The 24,960-nt window shown below is 40.2% G+C and overlaps 1 protein-coding gene across 4 annotated transcripts in view; it reads right to left on the reverse strand.

Moving 5' to 3' along the window:
• Nucleotides 1–24,960, reverse strand: part of CHD6 (chromodomain helicase DNA binding protein 6) — a 221,366-nt gene that overhangs the window by 154,531 nt on the left and 41,875 nt on the right. The window contains exons 1-2 of one of the 4 annotated variants that reach the window (XM_003904734.5): nt 3,533–11,467; nt 2,358–2,465 (exon numbers count right to left, since the gene is read on the reverse strand). The gene's annotated coding sequence lies outside the window, so the exon portion shown is untranslated. Of the gene's footprint in view, nt 1–2,357; nt 11,469–24,960 lie in introns of those variants that run through there. The other 3 variants (XM_031656781.1, XM_017944807.3, XM_009216111.4) reach the window with 3 other exon arrangements.

Consider the following 24,960-nt stretch of genomic DNA (forward strand, 5'->3'; position numbering starts at 1 on the left):
CACCTTACTACCCTCCACGCCTAAAAACTGGACACATGTACCTATCTCTATTACAGAGTGTGAGCAGTCTACAGGAGGTACTTTAATAGCAAGGGTTTGAAGTACCAGAAAGCAGTTTGGATCTGGGCTGTGATGATGACGAGACATGTGAAACCTCTTCCAGACTTTGTTTCCTCCCTGTAAAATGCTGACAATGTATGCCTCAGAGGGCCTTAGGAGAATTCAAAGGGATAACAATCTATGGCATCTGTCACATGGTGAAGACTAGTTATAGGCAGCCATTTGTGCTACTTGTCCTTAAGGTCATCCCTCCAGCGTCAAGGGAAGAAGACATAAATGAAGAAGAAGATGTTTTAATGATGGAAAAACAAACAATATAAAAGCTCCCATTCCTTCTTAAACTCACCCATCTAAGGATGCTCCTATTAAGAAAAATGGGGGCCAGGTTTCAATTAGAACATTTTGAAAGTTTTCTTTTTTTAAATTACTCTCTCTCTCTCCAGTTCAAAAATTCTGCAACAGTGCCTCATCTCCTGGGGACAACTAACCTTTCCATCCGTATTTGAGATCCACCCTCTCTCCCCCTACTCAGTAACCTCAGTCTCTTGATTACCTCCCAGTTACTCTTTCCTCATTTCATTCAGGACTCTCCTCAAATATCACCTTAGCAGCAACACCTTCCCTAACCACCTTACAGAAAACAGCACCCCACCTCCCACCCACCACCACTCTGTTATCCTCTTATTCTAATTTCATTTTCCTCCAGGTCCTTATTACTCCCTGATATTATATTATAGTAAGACCTTACTTAATGTCCAGACTCTTGGAAAAAGCTATGACTTTCAGTGAAACAAGGACTTTAAGTGAAACAACTTAAGCCAGCTCCTCTAATCAACACCATTTCATTACAACGTTGATGAGAAAAAAATTAGATGCTGTTTTGCTTAAAGTGAGGACTTCCTATGTATCTATTTGGTTTTAAGCTTATTGCCTGTTCCTGACACACACACACACAGAGTAAACTTTGTCTTGTTCATTCTATATCCCCCGAGTCTGGAATAGGATTGAGCTCCTAGCATGTGCGCAATAAGCATTCTTTGAATGGAAGAATCATTTCTTCTCCCTAAGTTATCACTAAATGTCTCCCTTTGTATAGCTCTCCTCCTCTCAACAAAGAAACATGTTTAACTCTATCTCAAAACATTAACAACACGAAAAAATCCTCTACACATCTGAAAGTTCACTTCCTCCCGTATTACTTCCCTAAAGCTGTTCTTGACAATCACTCCCTAGCTACCAAATCTAACGGCCATTTTTAGGCTTTGAGTGCTCTGCAGCATTTTAAACTATGGATCATTTCCTCTTAAAATTCTCATCTCACTGGTTTCTTGATCCCTCTGATTGCAGGCTTCTAGGCTAAGCTTCCTCGCTAGAATCCTCCTCTTATAAAACCCAATCCTTAAATATCACTGTTCCCAGGGTTCAATGCTGGCAATACCAGAAAGGCTCCCTGAGTTTTCTACTCAACTCCCAAACTTCATCTCTTCGCACAATGACCTGCACATTTGCAAATCCAAGCCCTCCTCTTGACCTCTATGTGGCTATATCCAACCACGTCCTGGCCAGTTCCTGAGACACTGCACAGGTACCACCAAAAAACCCCACAACTCTTCCAAAACGAAACTCACACACATCTTTACACACACACACACACAAACTCTCTCTCTCACCTGCTCCTGTGTTCCCCATCAGAGGTTAATGTCCTGCGACCTGCCATGCCACCCAGCCCAGAATTGAGTCGTCCTTGATTCCTTCCCTTTCCCATAACTCTTTTAATTCCAGAATCCCTTGGTTCCTCTCCAGTCGACTCTGGTTTATTCCCATATTTTTTTTGTTGTCATTTTTGCTTGAAACAGTTTCTTAAGTGCTTCTCTGTTTTCAATGTCTCCTACCCTCACCCCCATTACCCTCATTGCTACCAACAGTATGTTTTCCTAAAGTGCAAACAAAATCAGATGCTATCTCTTCAGTGGGTATTGTGTCTTAAAACAAAATAAAAACATATTCCCCATAGCAAAGAGCCCTGCATAAGCAATCTGGCCTCTGGTTCTTGTCTACTGCTCTGACATTATTTTCCAACATTCATCCAACTCTACTGAACACCTGTGGGTTCCGACGTCTGCCCTGCTCATTCAGGTCTTGTTCAGGCCCTGCCTCACATGGTCTCATCCTTCAAAATTCAGATCTGGTGTCATGTTGTCTGGGATGTCTTCCCTGACCTGCCTAAATCGCATAAGCATCTTGTGATAGGCACTAAACTACAGCAGCTGTATCACCAGGTTATTATAATCTTTTACCTGTCTGTGCGTGCCAGCAGCTGCAGGGTGCCCAAGCACCTTCCGGGGAGGAATCGTGTTCTGCAGTGTAGAGCTCAGTGCCTGACATTTGAACTCTTCAGTGATTAGCTGTGGAATGAGTAAGTGAATTAATGGGAAAGCTGTGTTTATTGAAAATGCTTTCAACTCCTCCTTTCAATGTAACTAGTGCCCTCTTTTTTTTTCTCCTAATCCAATCAAATTTCTCAGCATTCTTCCTTCACACCTTTCAAATACATGTACTTAGCTTAAGAATTCAATAAAAATATAAAGCCTAAAACAAAAAAACCAGTCCCTGATTCCACTCCCCAGTCCTGATTCACTATTCTCAGAGGCAATCATTTGAACCTCAGCTGTTCCTTCTGCTCCTTCCCAATCTACTTTAAATAACATGGTTATTACTGCTATTACTTTTTTTTTTTTTTCTTCAATTTTAGGCATTATTTTATTGGCTTCTTCCTATGGAACAGGAGTCAGCAAGTATTTTTATAAAAAGGCCAGATAATAAATATTTTAGGTTTTGTAGGCCATATGGTCTCAGTTGCAGCTACTCAATTCTGCTGTGATGCGAAAAGAGCCACAGACAAATATGCAAACAAATGGGTATGGCTGTGTTCCAATAAAACTTTTTTTCAAAAACAGGAAGTCCCCCTACTATGGAAGATGAAGTGTTATCTTCCCAATATAGTTACTATCACCCTTATTTATTAAATCAACATTTAATTCACAGCTAAGCCATGAACTATACTTTGCTAAAACTTTAATTCTTTCCCTGAAGATAGTAACTACCTCATTTTAAAATTTGCATGGTTTTCTATGAGTCACTAACTTCTCATGAAAAGGTCCTCTAAACTTCTCCTAAAATGCTCCTCTAAAACCTTGAAACTCCTTTCAATCTAAGCTCAAAGTTCTTCTCTTGGGTCATTATAGGTAGAGTCCTCCATCATTGTCTCTTATCTGCCTCCTGGGACTTCTCATCACTATCCTCCCAGAGATTCAATCCCTCAGTTTCTCTCCATGGTGGACTCCGAGGTTTCTCCTCTCCAGGTTTACACTCTCATTTTAGTGAAGCACAACATCTAGTAATGCTCTAGAAAATCCTAAAAATGAGATGTAAGTTTTTGAGACCTTCGTGTCTGAAAATGTTTCTATCTTACCTGGACGGACTGGTGGCTTGCAAATCACAGGCTGGAGGTCGATTTCTCCTTGGAATTTTGAGAGCATTACTCCATTGTTCTGTTCCTTCCACCACTTAGGTTGAAGAATCTGAACAATTCTGATTTCTGCCCATTTGTATGTGACAATCTCTTCCTTTCTGGAAAGTTTTTAGAATCATCTTTTCAAAATATGTGCCTTGGGGCTATTTTCACCCATGAGGTTAGGTACCTGTGGATTCTTTCACAATCTGGAAACTGTCAGATTTTTCAGTTCCGACAATCCCTCTGGTATTATTTCTTCATAATTCCCTCCCTATTCTTTTCTTTTAATGGAACTCATTTTACTGTTTGAATGATGGACCATCTGAGCTGTACCTCTTAATTTGCTGTCTCATTTAAAAGAGAAAAAAAACTCTTCATGTTCTACTTTCTGAGAAGTTTCCTCAACTTTCTCTTTCAACCCTTCTTTTTTCTTTATAGCTAATATGTTTTTAACATTCAACAATTCTTTTTTGAGTGTGCTCTGATATTTTATTTTTATAGTCTCCTAAACTCATGTCAACTAACCAACAATGGAAGAGTATTCAAATGACAAATGGTTACTCTTTTCTTTCAAAGATTAGCATGAAGAAAGGCTTCTGTAACAGTTTTAAAGATTTCTCACATATTCAAGCTCTGGCTGAGAAAGTATTTTTGCCTTAAAGGTGACAGAGCAGCAAAATATACTGAGGGTTTGATTTTCTTTTTTGTATCTATGAATTCTTTTAGATGCCCAAAAGTTTTCTTTGAAACATATGGCAATTTGTAAAGTAGATCAACTTCTGTGAAAATTTATCTTTTGCATATAAGTCAGGCCAAATAAAGTCTGTATAGGTGAATTCCTGACATTCTCTACTACAGGCTAGTGAAAACCTATCACCTTAAACTCAAGACTGCATATCAAAAAGTATCCATATCTGTAAGATTAAAAGAGGGCCATGAGGAGAGGGACCATATCTATTATGACTATTGTCTAACTAATATTAGCATAGTATTTGATAAATTAGTAAATATACTAATAGTATATACGGATTTATCGATAGTGGGTCAAAAGAGAAGGATCATACACACAGCTATAAAGCTTGGACGAAAAATCCATCTCTCCAAAAATGTGAACACTTAACTTAAAATATCTGCCAAACATTACTTGTGAGAAGGCACTAGTACTGTCACCACTTCCAAAGTGAGGAAGCTCTGTGCTTGACTAGTTTGAAAGGATGCATTACCATCATTAACATTAAGACATTACTCCTCAAAAAAAGTGTTTTAAACATTCAATGAATTAATTTTGAAGTAAAAGCTCTGTTACCTTACATGTGGGTAATACAAGCCAAAAGGCAAATCAACAGTAGTGATTTCAATCCTTGTCTGTGAGGAGATGGCAAAAATCAGTAGTAAGAGTGACAACAACCTCCTAAGAAACTCTCACTACTGAACCAAGAGTATTAGGAAAGTCCATTCTGAGAAACTTTCTGTGGGCCAACTGCTGAATAACAAGACTTTTACTCACTGAATGAATCTCCTCTGGCTATTCAAACTAATTACTATTAACTTGAAGCAGTATCTTATGTTGCTATAATTCCTATAATCTGTTTTACCTGAGATGATATAAAGGTATAAACTAAGGAAGCTTTCTATAGTCCACAAATACTTCAATGCCACATTCACACAATCAGAACTGAATGGGATCTCTGAGGTCACATGGCCAAACTCTTTGATCTTCATGATGAGTGAGGCACATTCACACAATTCAAGAAGAGAAATACCAACTCCAGTTCATCTTCTTTAGTCAGAAAAAAATCATTTCTAAATCCTAATCTGCTGATAAAAATCAGTTAGCTTGATAAGAATTACTGTTAAGAAGAGCAGTAGAAGCAAGTGGCCAGGCCCTTCTAGAGCTATCATATACCACATTGTAAGGTAAAATCTGACTGCACTTTTCTGTTGTTGTTGGACCCTATGCCATAATGTCAATTGACCCAGATCAGGAATGAACACAGCTGTGAACACAGGACTGAATAAACCAAGCTTCAGAGCCCTGAAAATTCAAGTTATAATCTTATGGGGGAAGACAAAGGATTTTACAAACAAGACTCTACATATTCAGTCTCAAGAGGCCTCACCAGCAACACAAGACCTTTTCACTTATTACATTTTAATGCCTTTTGGGGTAGAACAACACTGCCTGTAGACTTGGGAGTGAAGATATCTACGTTCTGAACACAAGGGATGTGTGATTTGGGCAATTTATTTGATCTCCCTGGGTCTCCGTTTCTTCATTTACAGACCTGGTACAAAAGCCAATCATATAAGACTGACACATGGGCTAAAAACAAAAAGTTATTCTGTCAACACTGAAATGAGACACCATCTACAAAATAGCTTAAACATGTTTTGGGGCACTAAAAATGATCTAGATGACATTTTCTCTTCTTGTTTTCCAAAATAGCATACAAGACACAAAAAACTCACAACTCCCAATGTAAACTCCCTCTTGGGGGTATTTTAAAAACAGAGTTATAAAAAAGAACAAACCACTTATACACACAACATGGATGAATCTCCAATGCATTATGCTGAGTGAAAGAAGACAAACTGAAAAGTCTATATACTGTATGATTTCATTTATATGACATTCAAGAAAAGGTAAAATTGTAGGAACAAAAAACATAACAGTGGTTGGGGTTGGGGACAGGAGAGGGTCAACTATAAAGAGAATTTTAGGGATGATGGAACTGTTCTATATCTTTACTGTGATGTTCATTACACAACGGTATGCATTTGCTGGAACTGGAAGAATTCCTCACCAGAAAGAGGACATTTTTCTGTGTGAAAAAAGTTAATAAAATGTTTTAAAATCTTATTTAAAGGATATGTTAATCCAAAGTTAATGAGTAATTCAATTAAAAAATTGTTTTCTAAACACCTAACATGTACAATGGGTGACCAACAGGTGAAGAGGAATCAGCAAAGGCAGGTGAAGTTTGGGGCTGGAGATAAGTCATGGAGAGAGACTCTCAAAATGCCTGGCTAGGCAGTCTGAATTGAATCTTTTATGTAATGGAGAGCCATTAATTGAAGATTTCTGAGAAAAGGACAAAAATTATCAAAGTTTGTTTGATGTAAAGATTCATCCGGTAGGACTAGGTAGGGCAGGCTTGGGGTCCAAGAAGACCAGCGAGTCATACCCAAGTAGAAGTAACAGTAAACAGCAGGCTAGCAAATAAAACAGAGGAGAAGTCACGGAGTCCAAGAAAATGAAGATAACGGATTTTTTTTTGAGACGGAGTCTCACTCTTGTCACCCAGGCTGGAGTGCAGTGGCACGATCTCAGTTCACTGCAACCTCTACCTCCCAGATTCAAGCAATTCTCTGCCTCAGCCTCCCGAGTAGCTGGGATAACAGGTGCCCACCACCATACCCAGCTAATTTTTGTATTTTTAGTAGAGACGGGTTTTCACCATGTTGGCCAGGCTGGTCTTGAACTCCTGACCTCATGATCTACCCACCTCGGCCTCCCAAAGTGCTGGGATTACAGGCATGAGGCACCGTGCCCAGCTGGATTCTTTTTAAGTGGTCTAAAATGGTAGAATGCTGGTATTGGCAAGAGACATCAGGGCACGAGAAAGAGGTAACTTTTGGGAAAGTAGATGGATGAGTTCTATTACAGACAGGCTAAGTTTGAAGGAACAGTGAAGACTGAGTCACAGTGAGGAGAAAGAATCCAAGGCTCAGGTAATGTAATCCTTTCGTCTTAAGATAATGAAACTTAGGGTTAGAGTTGTCAAATGATCTGCCCAAAGCTTCACACTGACTCAGAATTACAAGAATTAGATTTCTTGAATTCCAATTCACCTATCTTAATATTACATCAAGCTGCTTTGTAGACAAATGAAAATAATAAAGTGAGAGATCAGGACTGGAAATGTTCTATTTGGGGCACTCAGAGAGTGGGCAGAGGTTGGAAAGGTATTCTATGAATAAATTACAACAGTCTGGAAGTGCAGCAGTAAAGACGAAATGAAATTAACAAAGGCGGACCAATGATAAATATCATTCCATGGAAAGGGGGAGAACAAGTACAAAGAGAATGCTAACTTTTCTGGCCTGGAAGATTGGGAAGATGATATTAGTACCATTAAAAGGGAGAAACAGTCAATGGGAAGAGCTGGTTCCATGGACTAAGACAACGCACTTGGTTTTAGACACGGTGACTTTGCTGACATCCATGAGAAGCAGTTCTCAATACGGCTGAACCACCCTAAAACAAAAATTCACTCCCATCTCCAAAAGATTCCAATTTAATTGGTCTGAGGTGAGACCCCACATAATTTTTTAAACTCTCGCAGATGATTCTAATAGACAGCCAGGTTGGAGGACCTCTACTCTGGAAAAAGACCTGAGCTGAAACTCAACCGTGAAATCACTATGCCATGCACTTTCCCTGACAGACTGCATTTTCTAGTACTTATTAGACAGTAGGTAGTGGGAGAAATGAAGGGGCAGTGAGATAGTGAAGGAAGGCATAACTACTAGCTTTGGGGGGAAAGGAAAAAAGTCTTCAAAGTCCAACACAATGGTTTGTGTGGTGTAAAGCCTAAAATTCAGGCCCAATATCATGTGCTGCCTTGGTATCTGAAATTGGAAAGACCTCCAATGGTCTATCCACTAGTTCCCTTCCCCACTCTGCTCCTATGGATAAGGTCCCCTAACCAAACCACCATCCTTACTGAGGGGACCATGTGCAGTTCCTTCTTATGCCCAAGTAGAAGATTTCCATTTCTTGCCAGCCTGTAGAATTACTCATGCAAGCCAATCGCATCCTTCCATGGGAACCAGGGGTCACCCCGTCCTCTTGGTACTACAAAGTCTGCCTCCCACAGACCCTGGATGTTCACCCTTTTCCCAAGTACAATCCCTGTGTAGCCCTGTGTGGTGTGTGGTGTCTCCTCTTGCAGGCTATGAGTGTATGTGAACAATAAACTGCTGTTGATCGCATCTGCCCAGTGTTAGGTGCACTGTGCTTGGTCATCTCTATAATCCTGTGTCAGGAATCTCACACAAATGGAGTGAATAGTAAGTAACTAAAGCAATTAGCATCATGAACAAGAGGGCCCAACCGTGACCAAGGACACCTGGTTAGTTTCAACTTATTTATCTTAGCTAACTAACTAGTTCCATTATATGGTGAAGGTCACATGGGACAGAACCACCAATTGCTGGTGGGCATGAACTATGGCCTACACAGCTCTTAATTGTCTTTGCTAGATGTTGTCATCTCTTCCTACCCTAAAAGGCACTTGTCCCCGAGATGACACTCTGTTGTTAACTGTATCCTGGTGTGATGCACCATCAGGTTTGGCCTATGTGTGGCGGGTGTTCTCTGAGGTTCCTGCCTGTAAAGTGGCAACAACACAGTGCCTTAACCAGCCAGCACTTGGGTCCCCCTTATCAAGGGTCAAGCTATAGCTCTTGGGTCACTGTGTCTAGCCTGATGACCATCACTGGCCACTTGGGACAGGCATACACACACTGCTTATGATTGTATACCCCAGGAACAGGCTCAGGGACAGCTGTTAAGTTTTTGGAAACGGAGAAGACCACCACCCTGAGGGAGACTTAAGCACGGCACCTTGGTTGTGTAACGAGAGTCACTGTAGTTCTGGCAAAGGTAGTGGTGGCCTTGCCTGTCTCCTGTGCTGCTGCTTCCCTTGCTGTTGTCATGTACACTTTCCTGATCCCCAAGTAGATATCAGGGTGCACATCAATGGTGGCTTGTGGTGCAGGTACTGATGAAAAAAAAGAGAGTGAGCATTTGTTATCAGCCCTCCCAAAACACAGGAGGAGAGAAGTCAAATGCTTTTCCCATGTGAAACTCCTAATGTGCCTGGGCTCTGCTCAGTTCTGCTGCTTACCAGCATGCCAAGGAGCTAATTTTGTGATCACAGGGCTCAACAAGGTCACAGACAAAATGACCTTGCTGGATGTGGACTCCAACTCAGGAAGACTGACTGACACTCCCTGAAGGAACACAAGGCTGCTATGAGGCAGGCTCACAGGCTCCTAAACCTCTCCCAGTAACTATGCAGATATCTATAGCATGAGTGATTGGATGGAGACAAACACTGAAAATCATACTCTACATGGCTAAAAATCCAAAATATTCTGAGGAAATATGTAAAGAGAAAAAAGAATAAAAGTAAAAAAGCAAGGCTGTAGCAGAGGATGGTTTCAATCCATGGGTGAAGTACACAGAAAGCAATTAAGACAGCTTGACAAAACTGTCATTTAAAACGACCATATAAGCACATTTTAGACAAGATGGATGGATACTTCAGATAATATTACATACAAAGAAACAAAAAATTCATATGATAATTAAACATAGATAAAATCTTGAGGGATATAACTGTACATAATTCTGTTTAAATTCTTTATCTACATTCATATAGCCCTCCATTTGAATTCTGAATTGTTAAACAAAATTGTTTTGGATCAATTTATGGTAAGGAACAAAGTTTAACTGATAGCTATCCAAGATGGCAGGGAAACAAAGTAAACACATTAACAAAATCATAACAGACAATACTTAGCAAAGAAAAGTTTTCACTTTGAGATAATTAATAAAAGAAAAATCACATATTTATGGTTGCCCAGGCTCAGCACTCTTCAATCTACAGAAAACAGAAGAGTCAGCCCAAGTGGCAAGTCAATCTATAATTGGAAAATAGCTCCTCAACTAAATCTGTGGAATTCCTAGCAATAAAAAGATGGGCTTTCCCCTATTTCTATAAATCTGCTGTATTAAAGTAAAAATTTTAAAAACCCAATATTTTTCCAAAGTGTTTTTTTTTCCTTTGTTTAAAGAGAAAACAAATAATGGATTCTGAATCTGACACACATTCCTTCCATTCAGGTTTTACGAATGAAATGCTAAAACCTACTTCCACATCCTACATCAAATTGCCTCTGCAAACCAAGAAGGATACTGCACCCTGATGGCTTCCACAGTCATTTCTGCCTCCTAAAAGCTGTTCAACTCTGGCACCTCCTGCACTTTCCTTAGGGTTTGAGAATTTTTGTTTAACATAAATTGAGAATGGTTTTAAACTCCGATTTTTCAAAGACAAGAAGCAGTTCCTAATCCTCTCCCACTTCTAATTCCTCCTTCCTAGAAGCCTAAGAGGTTTCTTAGAAGAGGCTTCCTAGAAGCCTAAGGGAGTACTGAGGTAAACATAAAACTAGTCTGTTGGGGAAAATATATAAAGCAGGATACAGCACATGGTGACCAAGAGGTATGGAAAAAGTTCTCCTTGCAAAAGCAAACAGAAAGCTCTGGGTGAATGATGAGGCAGGTGGCTGGCAATAGGATCTTCCTGCCAAACAGACAACAAATGTCTTGGTTCTCCCAATCTGGCTATAGTACACTAAAAGCAGAAACTGCAAGCTATAAGCAGAATACTTAGGAGGCCACTTTAGGCCATCTTAAGCCAATCGACAAAAATCTGTTAACACCATCTACACCATATGCCATTCATTTAATTTGCCTACAAACTGGTACAGACTTGGTCACCTACTTTAAATTTATACTACATTAGCAAACCATGTATTGTTAAAACTACTAACTTCTAATATCTAAATAAAACTAGTTGTTTGCCTAAAAGTGAAGTTTTCAGATTGGCATGGGGCACTATTTTAGGGGGACTGGTCTGAGAGATGACAGAACTCATGCCCAGAATGAGCACAAGAATCACAGAGTAAAGTCTGTTTGTTTCTTGGTAAATAGTACCAATATCCAGATCAAAAAATAACCATTTTATAATATAAACTTAACTTCTTATCATGTATCACCTCCTGCTTATACAGTCAGCCCTCCACATCCTCAGAATTAACAGATCAAAAATATTTAACAACAATAAGGCAAAAAAAGTTTTAATACAAAAATACAACTTTTTAAAATACAGTACAACAACTATTTACATAGCATTTATACTGTATCAGAGATGATTTAAAGTTTATGGGAGGATGTCAGTAGGTTATAGGCAATTACTATGCCATTTTAAATAAGGAACTGGAGCATCCTCAAATTCTGGCATGGGGTGGGTGTCCTGGAACCAATCCCCCATGGACACTGAGGGACTACTGTACTTATGTTACCTGTTCCAATGTACCCTTCCATCATCAGTCCAAGCACTAAGAACCAGCTGCAATGGCATGATTTAAGGTTTTTCTAGGTACAGATGACCAGTTTGGAGTACAGCAAATTTCCAAACTGCCACTCTAGAATACATATGCAGAATGAGACTTGTATCTTCAATCATAGGCACCTTTCCTCAAGATGTTAAATTTGAAAACGACAGTCTTTACTGGTGGCAGTACAAGCCCAGACAAGTAATAAAATGAAATAAATTAAAAGTCAGGAAACTCTCATTAGGTTGAATATGAAATCCAAGTATCACTTCTTAAAGGTTCATCAAAATCCTTAAGGAGTTGGTGCAAAGCTGGGTATCACAGACAAGTGATGCAGGCGGCCCTCAAAGAGAGGAATATAAAATAATAACACTCAGAGGGCCAAGGGACTGCACCGGATTCCAGTATCTAGGACAGACCAATAACGTAAGTACAGTACACATATACTGGTTGGGCAAGTAGGTGGAATGAATTTATATGTGAAGGGCCCACTGGCTAATTTCACCACTTAAACGCTGTTTTCTTCCTTCACCTCCAAATGACTTAAGGGTTAAAGATTATAAGGAAACAATTTTTGCAAGGGAATCATTCTAGATTCTCAGCTTTCTGTGATATGTTTGCAGTAACTCTTGCCCTGGCCAAATCCTCTCTATGTACAAGAATACCACCAGCTATTCAAAGCACAAAAACAACCTCATACGCTATATACTGGGAGATATCAAGCTTTGTCCACAAAAGTGGAATTAGACTAATGTGACTGACTTTAACAACTGAGCTTTAAGCAGCCGGCTCCACTTTCAAATTCACCCTAAATTCTGTCCACAGTGTAATGCCAGAGTTTCTTAACAACCTCTGCTTTCTGTGAACATGAACTCTTTCTAGATTCCATAGCCATCCCTCAGATCCAGGTTTAGCCACTAACTTGGTAGATTCCTTAACTTCTGCTCCCAGAGTTACCTACTCCTGAACAAATAATAGTACTGAACTGTTTCTGCTTAAAGCTTTTAAAAGCCACAAACTGAGTCTCTCCTATCACCACCAGTTAGTTCCCAAACCAAAGTCTACAGTTGTTGTTATCATTAATGCCTATATGGGAGTTACAGTGGGTTTCCAAATCTCTTAGTGAAGAAAAACGAGGTCTGGTGATTTGTCAGCTGTGAGAAGGATATATCATGACAAAGATAAAAGCAAAGACAACACTTACAGAAGACAACAGTGATATTTTATTTAGACCAAGAACAAAGAGGTATCTGGGAGGCCATAAAAAAGCTTGGAAGTTGCTGCTTAAAGACTTGATAAGAAGAACGACAGCAAAATGAAGAAGTATAACTTGCTCTACTGAAGGCCTCAGAGTTACCAAATTTGATACCCAAACGTAAGGAAGTCCGGAATTTTTTTTTTTTTTTTTTTTTTGAGACAGAGTCTCGCTCTGTCACCCAGGCTGGAATGCAATGGCGCGATCTTGGCTCGCTGCAACCTCCACCTCCCGGCTTCAAGAGATTCTCCTGCCTTAGCCTCCCAAGTAGCTGGGAATACAGGTGCCCGCCAACATACCTGGCCAATTTTTGTATTTTTAGTAGAAATGGGTTTCATCATGTTGGCCAGGCTGGTCTCAAACTCCTTGGCCATTAATATTTTTGTTGAATGAATTAGGTATCTATTTTTAGACATTAAGTTAGACAATCTTCAAATGGTTTTCAAACATTAAAAAAAAAAAAAGAATGAGACGCCCTGGATTATATTTCCTCTATTCTAGACTGGATCTTGAAGCTTTTACTTTTTGAATCAGGTTATGTAATAATCTCAATGAAATATAATAGATGTTTATAATAGAAAGCACAGCTCTTCACAAACTGCACACAGCTGTGTAACCAGCATCCCCATCCAGAAACAGTACATTAGCACTGCAAATCCATACTCCTTTCAATACTGCTTTTCCCCAAAAGTAACCAATAGCCTGACTTCTCACAGTGTGGATTAGATTAGTTTTACCTGTGCCTTATAAAAGTGGAATTATGTAATCTGTATTCTTGTACTTGGCTATTATTTAGTCAGTACTCTTACATTTGGCTTCTGTGCCAGTTATCAATTTATTGCCTTTTAACTCCAAACTCACCCTTCAGTACCAGTTCTGTAATAATGGACTGGACTCTCCAGAATTTCACCTTTACAGAGCACATGATGCTAAACCTGGTCAGCAGAGGGAGCTGGAGGGACAAGGCAGGAAGGGAGCTTGTCTTTTGGGTTCAAAAGTGCTGTGCTTTTGCTGTTCTTGCTCCTGCTCCAAGGTCTAGTGTGAGTATGTGGGGACATACGGTAGTGTTCTGCCTACCACATGCACAAAGCACAAAGCACATGGACCCTCAGCGACCACACCAGGCCTGGTGACCACCTTTCTGTGCTCCTGTAGACACGGACAGCAGGGACTCCAGGCCTTAAACACACAATAGCCTCCTGATGGCCTCTGCTGGCTTTTATCCCAGAGAGTTGTTTCCTGCAGCCCTCCTAAAAGGAGGCCATCTACCACTTCCCTCTACATGACCACCTACCAGGCCTGGCTCATCTGGACCCTGAAGGGTTATTTAACACGGCCTTTAGCAGGCCTCTGCACCTTGTACCCACAGTGGCACCCAACTCCCTTCTGCATGCCTGCCTACCCACCAGGTTTGGTTTCATGCTTGCCTGGCAACTATGTATTAACTCTGGCCCAGGCAACCAGGGAACTCCTCTGCCACCCAATGGGCTACAACCACACCTTTACCAATTAAATCTGAACCCTAACCCTGGGGAAAAGGCCCTCTTATCCCATTCAGAGTATAAATAATTACCTTAAATTATTCAACTTTAATAACTAGGAGAGCTTAGATCTGCACCCAGGACAGTATAATAATAATCAAGACCCTTTTTTTTTTTGAGACAGAGTCTCGCTCTGTCGCCCAGGCTGGAGTGCAGTGGCATGAGCTCGGCTCATTGCAAGCTCTGCCTTCCAGGTTCACGCCATTCTCCTGCCTCAGGCTCCTGAGTCGTTGGGACTACAGGCGCCCACCACTACGCCTGGCTAATTTTTTGTGTTTTTAGTAGAGACGGGGTTTCACTGTGTTAACCAGGATGGTCTCGATCTCCTGACCTTGTGATCCACCCGCCTCAGCCTCCCAAAGTGCTGGGATTACAGACGTGAGCCACTGCGCCAGGCCAAGAACCTTCTACTACCACCAATCTAGAAGAGATTAAGGACCTTTCACTAAACTCTTCTAAATTCTATGAAGTTTGAGGCAGTGTCATACTTTTCATTACCACTACATTTCATTACCTAGTGCCACTATATTTCATTACCTAGTATACTGCCTTGTACACAGAAGGTGCTCTATAACTATCTGATGAATGAATGAAGATCTTGACATTTTATGCAACCTAAAGTCTCATATTCCATGATTTTTAGCCTTAATGTATTATGCTACACAACAACCCTAACTGGGAAAACAGTATTGCAGATTACTGTAATTAAACCATTTAAACATCCAGACCAAGTGACAAGGAAGAGCTAAATTCTGGAAGTTTCAAATTAGGAGTAACTGATATAAATATCTGTGACCCAAGAAAGAGGGTTAAGACCTATGATCTAGTAAGGAAGATAAGACTAGCACACAAGTAACTGGAGAACAATGCAAAAAGAAAAAACAAAAACAAACATCAAGACCTAAGCTTTAAAAACCTAAGAGCCATGCGAGTTAAGAGACTATAATATCAATGAAAGTTTGACAATCTATGAAGTAAGCAAGGGACGGGAAGTGAAGACAAAGAAAACATGGGTAGTTCACTCTACGTTTCACCACGGGAGGGGTCTCTGACCATAAGGCAGCTCTAGAGAAATCAACTCAGGTAAGGGCTACTGCAGCCCCCAGATCCAGCAAACTAACTCCAGCTGTGGGCCTTTATAGACCACATGGAAAAGGGCAAGAGTGGATTCCTGATCCTTATAAGCACATGGGTAAAAGCAAGGGCCCATCACTCAATGTTCAGATAAATAGTGGATCTAACTTTCTCCTAAATGCAGGTCGGCAATGCCCTCAGGCAAGCAAATGTTATTTTAGCTATCACTATACTGGAAAGGGAGAGAGGAAGAGGGAAGGGAAGCGGGGGTGGGGGAGGAAGGAAGAGAGGGACAGGGGATGGGGCGAGGGAGTGGCAAACCATCTAAAGTTTAAATTTTATGTATTTCTTTGTATGTTATTATACAATAAAAAGTTTACCAAAGGGAAAAAACTGAACTGTTTTTTTCATTCTCAAAGATGATCTGGGAGCTCCAAAATGCCAGCGTGGGTTCTACCCATACTTACAGATAATTAAATCATCCCCTAGTTTCTTCTCTTAGATAAATATACCAGGTTCCTAGCTTCTCTACTTGGGTATTATTTAGTCATTCATACATTTTCTGCTCTCTCCTGAACCTTCCATGTTCCGTATACTCCTTAATTTACAAAGTCAAAGCTGAACTAAGGTACTTTATCAGGTTAAAGTAGTATGAACCCTCACAAATACTCATCAAAATCAAGTCGAACCTTATGATGAAACGCTAAAGGCACTTCCGTTAACAAGTTGGGACCAAGACAAAAATGTCAGCGATCAGTGTTACTCTGGACAGTCTAAAGAATATGGGGAACGATTATGAGATAACACATACTGGAAAGGAAAACACAAAATTATTATTTATATATGATGTGGCTGTTTTATCTTGTAAGCCCTTAAGAAACGACTTGAAAACAATGAGAACCAAGAAAAAGAGTTTATAATGAGGTAGGAAAATCGGGTCTGAAGGCAGGGAATCTGAGGCAGAGAACCTAAGGACGATTCACACCTAGAGCTAAAGCCAAAGGAAAACCCCAACTTTCCATACAAACAAAAGGATTGGAGGCTACACCCTTTACAAAGTTCCTTTCCCATGTGGCAGAGGGAAAATTGATCAGATATCTGAATAGGAGTGTAACTTTGTAACTTCACTTTAGCCTAATTGGTTACTTTCCCCAACCAATCAGGTGTTTGCACAGGAATGGGACCTTTGTAACTGCACTTCACTGAAGTGACTGCAGGCCACTACTTCATTTACACAGGGTGTACATCAAGTAATCAATGGGAAACCTCTGGAGGATATTCAAACCCCAGAAAGGTCTGTAACAGGTCCCTTGAGCCCCTATGCTCAGCCTGCTCCCACCCTGTGGAGTGTACTTTCGTTCTCAATAAATCTCTGCTTTTGTTGTTTCATTCTTTTCTTGCTTCATTTGTACATTTTGTTCAATTCTTTGTTAAAACACCAAGAACCTGGACACCCTCCACCAGTCACAATAAGATGGCCAGTAAAAATATATATTTATACAAACACCAATAACTTTGTGAAAAGAAACCTTAAGCTTTCTTTGTATGCACTTGCTATGGTTCATGTCATGAATACCAAGTGAATACCAACAGGCTGCAACTGCATACTCAAGGAACTGGTGCCAAGGGAGGGCCCGTCCACTCACACAGACCAGACATGAGAAGTCAACCTTCCGGAGGACAGTTCGGCACCACACTGGAACCGATCCCAACAAAAAACAAACAAGCAAACAAACAAAAAACAAAACAAAAAAAAACGCCACAGAAGTAGACCTCGTATTTATCCTGTCTCCATTAATGCACCTAGAATTGTGCTAATATGTCCAACATAATATTCATCTTGAATTTCTACTACACCAAATCCAATCATTTCTCACGTTTCTCCCTTTCATTGTATGGTTTGTCCCTCTGAGGAGCTGGTCACCTCACTCAACAACCAACATGAGAAGCTATACAAGACAGTCATTAATGAAACTAAAGAATCAACTTTTTTTTTTTTCAACTATTAAGTGAAGCCAAAAAAAAAAACATTCTCTTTCTAAAGACTCTATGCCATAAAATCCCATAATTCTGACTCATTACCTAAAACTACATACCACGAAAAAAAACTCTGCGAAATGAATTCTTTTGAAGAAACAGTAATATGATCTATATTCACTGAGTTATCTATTCTCTAGGTGAAAAAGAAAGCTTCTTTTACTATATAAGAAAAATTAATTCATTTTTTTTCTTCGAGCAAAATTTACTAAACAGGAAAAGCGCAGAGAAGTCAGGAAAATGATTCAGGAAATGTTTCTGTGAGAAGACACAAACATCTTTACCAAAACATGTTAGGTACTTGAAGAAATTCTCTATACGTGAAGAAAATTAATCCTGTAATAATCATTACCAAAACAATATACAGCATCAATATTCGAATCTGTAAACAGAATAAGTAAAAGTAAGAAACATGTCTTTAAGCCCATCCCCACTATATATGTAGAGAATCAATCCCTGGAGGCCTTTACTGTTAAGTTTTACCACTGGCACAGGCCACCTGAAACTTCAAACAGTCCTGGCGCGGTGGCTCACGCGTGTAATCCCAGTACTTTGGGAGGCCAAGGTGGGCAGATCACCTGACGTCAGGAGTTGGAGATCAGTCTGGCCAACATGGTGAAACCCTGTCTCTACTGAAATACAAAAATTAGCCAGGCGTGGTGGCATGCACCTGTAGTCCCAGCTACTCATGAGGCTGAGGCACAAGAATCACTTGAACCCAGGAGGCAGAGGTTGCAGAGAGCTGAGATCGCACCACTATACTCCAGCCTAGGCAACAGAGCGAGACTCTGCCTCCCCCCCAACAGAAAAGGAAACTTCAAATACAGACTCAAACTCACAAGATGAGTACATCTCAGTAAGAACCAGACCTGAGGATGCTCCCTCATGTTTTTCCATCTTATCCCTATCAATAACATCAAACTATTCAAACCATCAGATTGTTATTATAATGTCCACATTCTTGAGGATCTAGTCATGTTCTTATCCACACAGATTAACCTCTTATCAGACTAACACAAAAGAAGCACAATCCAAACATAAAAACAGAGAAAGAGAAAGGTGGTTAACTTTTTTGTGAAAAACATGCCTGCTCAAATTATCTACAACTCCCATCTGAACTAACATTTGGTAGAATAAATACACATGCTAAAGTAAAAACAGAATGAGGGACAGAAAAGGAAGGAAAGAGAATTATTTAAGAATTTGTTAAAATATAAGACACATTACTTCAACTAAAAAAAAGAAAAATCACTAAGCAAAGAGACGGCAGAAATAAACTTAGAACACGACGGTCTCTACAGTACCTCCTGGCTTGGTTCTATAATCAGAGACTTGTGGCCACTATTTATCATGATTTAGAGAACGTGAAAAATTGTTTCTTTGGTATTGGATACCAGCTATTTGGCTTTCTGCTCCAAAAATAGCCTGAAAATATATAGCTAAGATTTATCTGGGTGGCTGCTTTGTAACAAGCAGCTTTAACTTCAGTGCAAATAGAGTCCAAGGGTCAGAGTGGTATCCTGTGTGAATCTGTGACCTCAAGCTGTCTGCTAGGTTTCTCTTGATTTTTCCATCTACTCTGACCTCAAAGATTCTCCTACAGAATTTGGGGGCTATTTCTGCTCTAAAGTCAAGTAAAGAGATTCAAAAAAAGTTATACATTAAGAAGGACTTTCCAAAGGGAAAACCCTAAATATTTGCTCCTTTAGGTGGACATGTAGTGTGTATGTGTGTGTGTGTGTATGTGTGTCTACACACACTACGCATATGTGTAAACAAAATAAATATATGTGTAGCAAACATAATAAAGCAAATATATGTGTAGATTACTGGATGTTGAATAAACAGATTATCTTCCAAGGCTAGTGGGACAGTATACTTGAGTTATTTTTCTAGTAATAGAGACACAAGACAATTGATTCTCTCCCTCTCTTGTAGTACAAATCCTATAATCAGCTGTCTGGGTCCATATCTTAGCCCTTGCTAATTGTTAGCCACATGGCCAGAGTAAATCACTTAAACTCCTTGCCTCAGTTTTCTCATCTACAAAACATGACAATCATATGAGGATTAAATAAATTAGTAGATGCAAATTACAAAGTACAGTGTCCGGCACATAGAAAATACTATATAAGGTTAAATACTGATATTTAAACAATAGCCATCCTAGGTTATAGACAAAATACGTGATAACAGCAGTGAGAATAAATGACCTATATGGATTTCAGTCTTTACCATGATTCATACTCCTCAACCAAATAAACTTTAGCATTGTATTTTCCCTGGTTGAGGAGCAAGTCCCCCACACCCCCAATGTAGACAAAAACCACAAATGCATAATGCAGAAACACGACTCCAGATCAAAATCTGTTACCATAAAACTGTTTAAAAACAACACATTCAAAAACAAATAGGGGGCACTTAATTTAGCAAAATACAACTTTTAAACATTCTTATCTATCACAATGACACTTCTTTTATAAGGCATAACCACAGAAAAAGGTATAGTGCATAGTGAATAAATGGATTTTTCAGACACCTCAGAATTTCCTCACATTTAAAAAAAAGAGTTTTTTAATAAAAAATTTGTGTCACTTATTAACAAAATGAAACTTTGCTCTTCTTAAAATGTAGCAATAGTGAAATAATTATTTAGGCAACAATCACCAATGAATGTTCAGTTCAAACCAATTAGCTGAGCATAGTGGCAGGCGCCTGTAATTCCAGCTACTCGGGAGACTGAGGTAGGAGAATCACTTGAACCCGGGAGGTGGAGGTTGCAGTGAGCTGAGATCACGCCACCGCACTCCACTCCAGCCCGGGCAACAGAGTGACAGTGAGACTCTACCTCAAAAACAAAAAAAAAAGGAAAGAAATTTTCTATAATAAAAAAATTTATTGCTGGGTACAGTGATGCACACCTGTAATCCCAGCTACATGGAGGCTGAGGTAGGAGGATCACTTGAGCCCAGGAGTTGGATACCAACCTAGACAACATAGCAAAGCCCCCATTAAAAAGAAAAAAAAAAATCTACTTTGGGAGGCCACGGTGGGTGGATCACCTGAGGTCAGGAGCTTGAGACTAGCCTGGCTAACATGGTAAAACCCCGTCTCTACTAAAAATATAAAAATTAGCTGGGCATGATGGCGTATGCCTGTGATCCCAGCTACTCGGGAGGCTGAAGCAGGAGAATCGCCTGAACCTGGTGGTGGAGGTTGCAGTGAGCCAAGATCGCACTACTGCACTCCAGCCTGGGCAAGAGAGCAAGACTCCATTTCAAAAAGAAAAGAAAAGAAAAGGCCAGGTGCGGTGGCTCACGCCTGTAATCCCAGCACTTTGGGAGGCCGAGGCGGGCAGATCACGAGGTCAGGAGTTCGAGATCAGCCTGACCAACATGGGGGAAAACCCCATATCTACTAAAAATACAAAAATTAACCGGGCATGGTGGCTTACGCCTGTAATCCCAGCTACTGAGGAGGCTGAGGCAAGAGAGTTGCTTGAACCCGGGAGGTGGAAGGTTGCAGTAAGCCGAGATCACACCACTGCACTACAGCCTGGATGACAGAGTGAGACTCTGTCTCAAAAAAAAAAACAAACAAACAGAACTTAAAGGCTAAGAGAAACAAGACACGAGAACTCATATCCTAAGTTTGGCCACCATCCATGAGGAATGAAAAACTGCAGAAGGCCTATATTTGTAAAACACAAAAACATGAGATACTAGTGGTCTCTGAAGACTATATGTGAGATGCTTTAAGCATACCTCCTTGTCAGCAGAAATTTTCTGCACATTCCTATGGAGGTGTGCTTTCCACTAAGCAATGGAAATCTATTACCGAAGTATAAACAAGATGTCTTGATACCAAACTGAACTCTTCCAACCTCCTCACCCTTAGGAAAATTATTCGAAGAAACTGACTACTAAAACATGCTTGTAAATAGGATATATATATCTCTAAGAGTTCAGCAGCTTGCCTCTTACTACTTTTCAAGCTTTTCCAACACTCATATATTTTTATACAATCAAAGAAATAATCTTTAGTACAATAAAAGAAAAAAAACCCGGGTTTTTGTTTTATTTTGCTTTCTGAAGTACATTTACAGCAATCTCTTCTCCATTTCCACTATTCCCAACTTAGGTCAGGCTATTATCACCTTATACTTGGTATCAGTGTAGTTAAAACATTAACTGAATATATCAAGATTCATAGGTCAAGTGCATCACCAATTTCCTTTCAAAACTTAAGAAAACAGGCCGGGCGCGGTGGCTCACGCCTGTAATCCCAGCACTTTGGGAGGCCGAGGCGGGCGGATCACAAGGTCAGGAGATCGAGACCACACACAAGGTCAGGAGATCGAGACCACAGTGAAACCCCGTCTCTACTAAAAATACAAAAAATTAGCCGGGCGCGGTGGCGGGCGCCTGTAGTCCCAGCTACTCAGGAGGCTGAGGCAGGAGAATGGCGTGAACCCAGGAGGCGGAGCTTGCAGTGAGCCGAGATCGCGCCACTGCACTCCAACCTGGGCGACAGCGTGAGACTCCGTCTCAAAAAAAAAAAAAAAACTTAAGAAAACAGTCTACTGCATGTATAGACAAGGACACTGTTATAATGTTACAAACTACTATTTTTATAAGGGGGTTCAGCAGGCAATACAGGCACCAAAGCTATACAAAGAGTGTTTACTTTTTGCTCTATAACTGTCCTTTGTATCCCTTCTTGTTATGTAAAGAAAATAGTGAATCCAGCCCGGCGCGGTGGCTCACGCTTGTAATCCCAGCACTTTGGGAGGCCAAGGCAGGTGGATCACCTGAGGTCGGGAGTTCAAGACCAGCCTGACCAACATGGAGAAACCCCGTCTCTACTAAAAATACAAAATTAGCCGGGGTGGTGGCACATGCCTGTAATCCCAGCTACTCGGGAGGCTGAGGCAGGAGAATCGCTTGAACCCGGGAGGCGGAGGTTGCAGTGAGCCGAGATCGCGCCATGGCACTCCAGCCTGGGCAAAAAGAGCGAAACTCTGTCTCAAAAAAAAAAAAAAGAAAATAGTGAATCCAAAATATTGTACCTTAACAATATTTTCCCAACAGCTGTCCGCCAAATATATCTTACCAGGCTAAACTCACCTTTCTGTGACTCCCTTCTCTGCTTCACACATCTCTTGATTGGCTCACCCCTGTAATCCTAGCACTTAGGAGGCTGAGGATGGCTTGAGCCCAGAAGATCAAGAACACACTGGGCAACTTAACAACACTCCATCTATACAAAACATAAAAAATTAGCCAGGTATGGTGGTGCATGCCTGTGGTCCCAGCTACTTGGAAGGCTGAGGCAGGAGGATTACTTAAGCCTGGGAGGTCAAGGTTGCAATGAGGTGTGATTATGCCTGGGCAACACAGTGAGACCCAGTCTCAAAAAATAAAAATAAAAAAAAGAAGAAAAAAACAACAAAAAATACATCTATTGAACATGTTTTGGCCAATAATGGTGGTAAAAGGAGACACTATAAAAACAACAATAAATGATGCCTTACCTTTAGGTAAGAATGAATACAGTTTTAACATACAATTCAAAATAAGCTATAAGATGAAGTATATTTGGTTGTAGTGAAAGCTAATCTGGGAAATTTATTTCTCTATTGCTCTTATTCCCCCAGGAACAGGGCAGATTGCTCCTAAGGTAAGACAGAAGAGACAACATTATTGCTAGCAAAGTTGAAATTAATTAGCTCTGCCCCCTTTCTGCTGTTAATATGCCAAGCAAAGGTGGTTACTTCCTTGATTAATACAGTAGTAGTAGTTATATTTATCCACACTGATAGATGGCTTTCCAATATTAAAGTCCTTCTACTCAAAGAACTTATCTTCTAAGAACTTAAAATTGGATTTGTCTAATATTCACTGTTAATAATAATTAAGGTAGAATGCAGCAGCTAACATTTACTGCATTTTGTCTTAATCATCATAATCATCCCATGAGATAGGTACAGTACTATTATTGTTCCCATTGTATAGACGAGGACATTGAAGCACAAGAAGGTCAAGTAACTTGCCAAAGATAACAGATCTAATAAGTAGCTAAGCCAGGATTCAAATCCAGGCAGTCTAGTTGCAGAGTCTATATTCTTAGCTACACATGATATGCCTGCCATAATGAAATAATATCATCATTATCGGCTGACCACGGTGGCTCAGGCCTGTAATCCCAGCGCTTCGGGAGGCCAAGGCGGGTGGTTCACGAGGTCAAGAGATCGAGACCATTCTGGCCAACATGGTGAAATCCCGTCTCTACTAAAAATACAAAAATTAGCCGGGCGTGGTGGCGTGTGCCTGTAGTCCCAATGACTCAGGAGGCTGAGGCAGGAGAATCACTTGAACCCGGGAGGCAGAGGTTGCAGTAAGCCGAGATCATGCCACTGCACTCCACCCTGGCAACAGAGCGAGACACTCTCTCAAAAATCACCATTATCACCACTTGAAATCTTTAAGGGGCAAACTGAAAAAGTAAATCTATTAGTACCTTCTTCTAAAATCCATCAGTCTCATTAAATCCTGTGAAGAAATATTTAACGAGCATCTGCCGTGTAGCCAGCATTGTGCTAGTAGTAAAGGGAATACTGGAGAAGAAGAAGACAGTTATTCCCTCAAAACCTTACTGTCGAGGTAGGGACACAAAACATACATGGATAACTAGGAGAGAAAATGTATGTCTTCTCTGTATAAAAGCAACTTCCTCATAAATTCATCCATGGCCAGCCCTCACTTCTTACTCCAGTGCATTTTTTAAGGTACATCACAGTTGACTGTGGAAACACAGAGACAATCTTCCCAAAACCTGTTGGTGGGCAGGGTAGTGTGGGTTTCTAAGGAATAAAAATAATTAAATAATCTCAACTCAATTCAATTATTTAAAAAAAAAAAAAACCCTACACCTAAAATGTAGTTAAGGAATCTACATATCCAAATACTAACAAAACCCTGTACCGGCTTTTAAGAAATCCGTCTCATGAAAAAGACAAACATGCTACCAAATGTGATTTGATGCAAGCGCTGATATAACTAAGGAAGAGTTCCAGACACAGTGAGTAGAATTTAAGGAGTAGGCAACTCCGAGGGGAAATCCTTGATAAGATGAATTTTTGGGGTATTGTAAAAGGAAACAATACGGAAATGTGAAACTTTATAATAATTGAAAATAGTAAATCCTGTAACAGGTGCTGAATATTCTATATGCACAAATATGACTCCCTTCCAAACCCCAATACCAATGTAACAGTAGTAGTCTCAACATCA

Source organism: Papio anubis, chromosome 16, assembly GCF_008728515.1.
Source record: "Papio anubis isolate 15944 chromosome 16, Panubis1.0, whole genome shotgun sequence".
Lineage (NCBI taxonomy): Eukaryota > Metazoa > Chordata > Mammalia > Primates > Cercopithecidae > Papio > Papio anubis.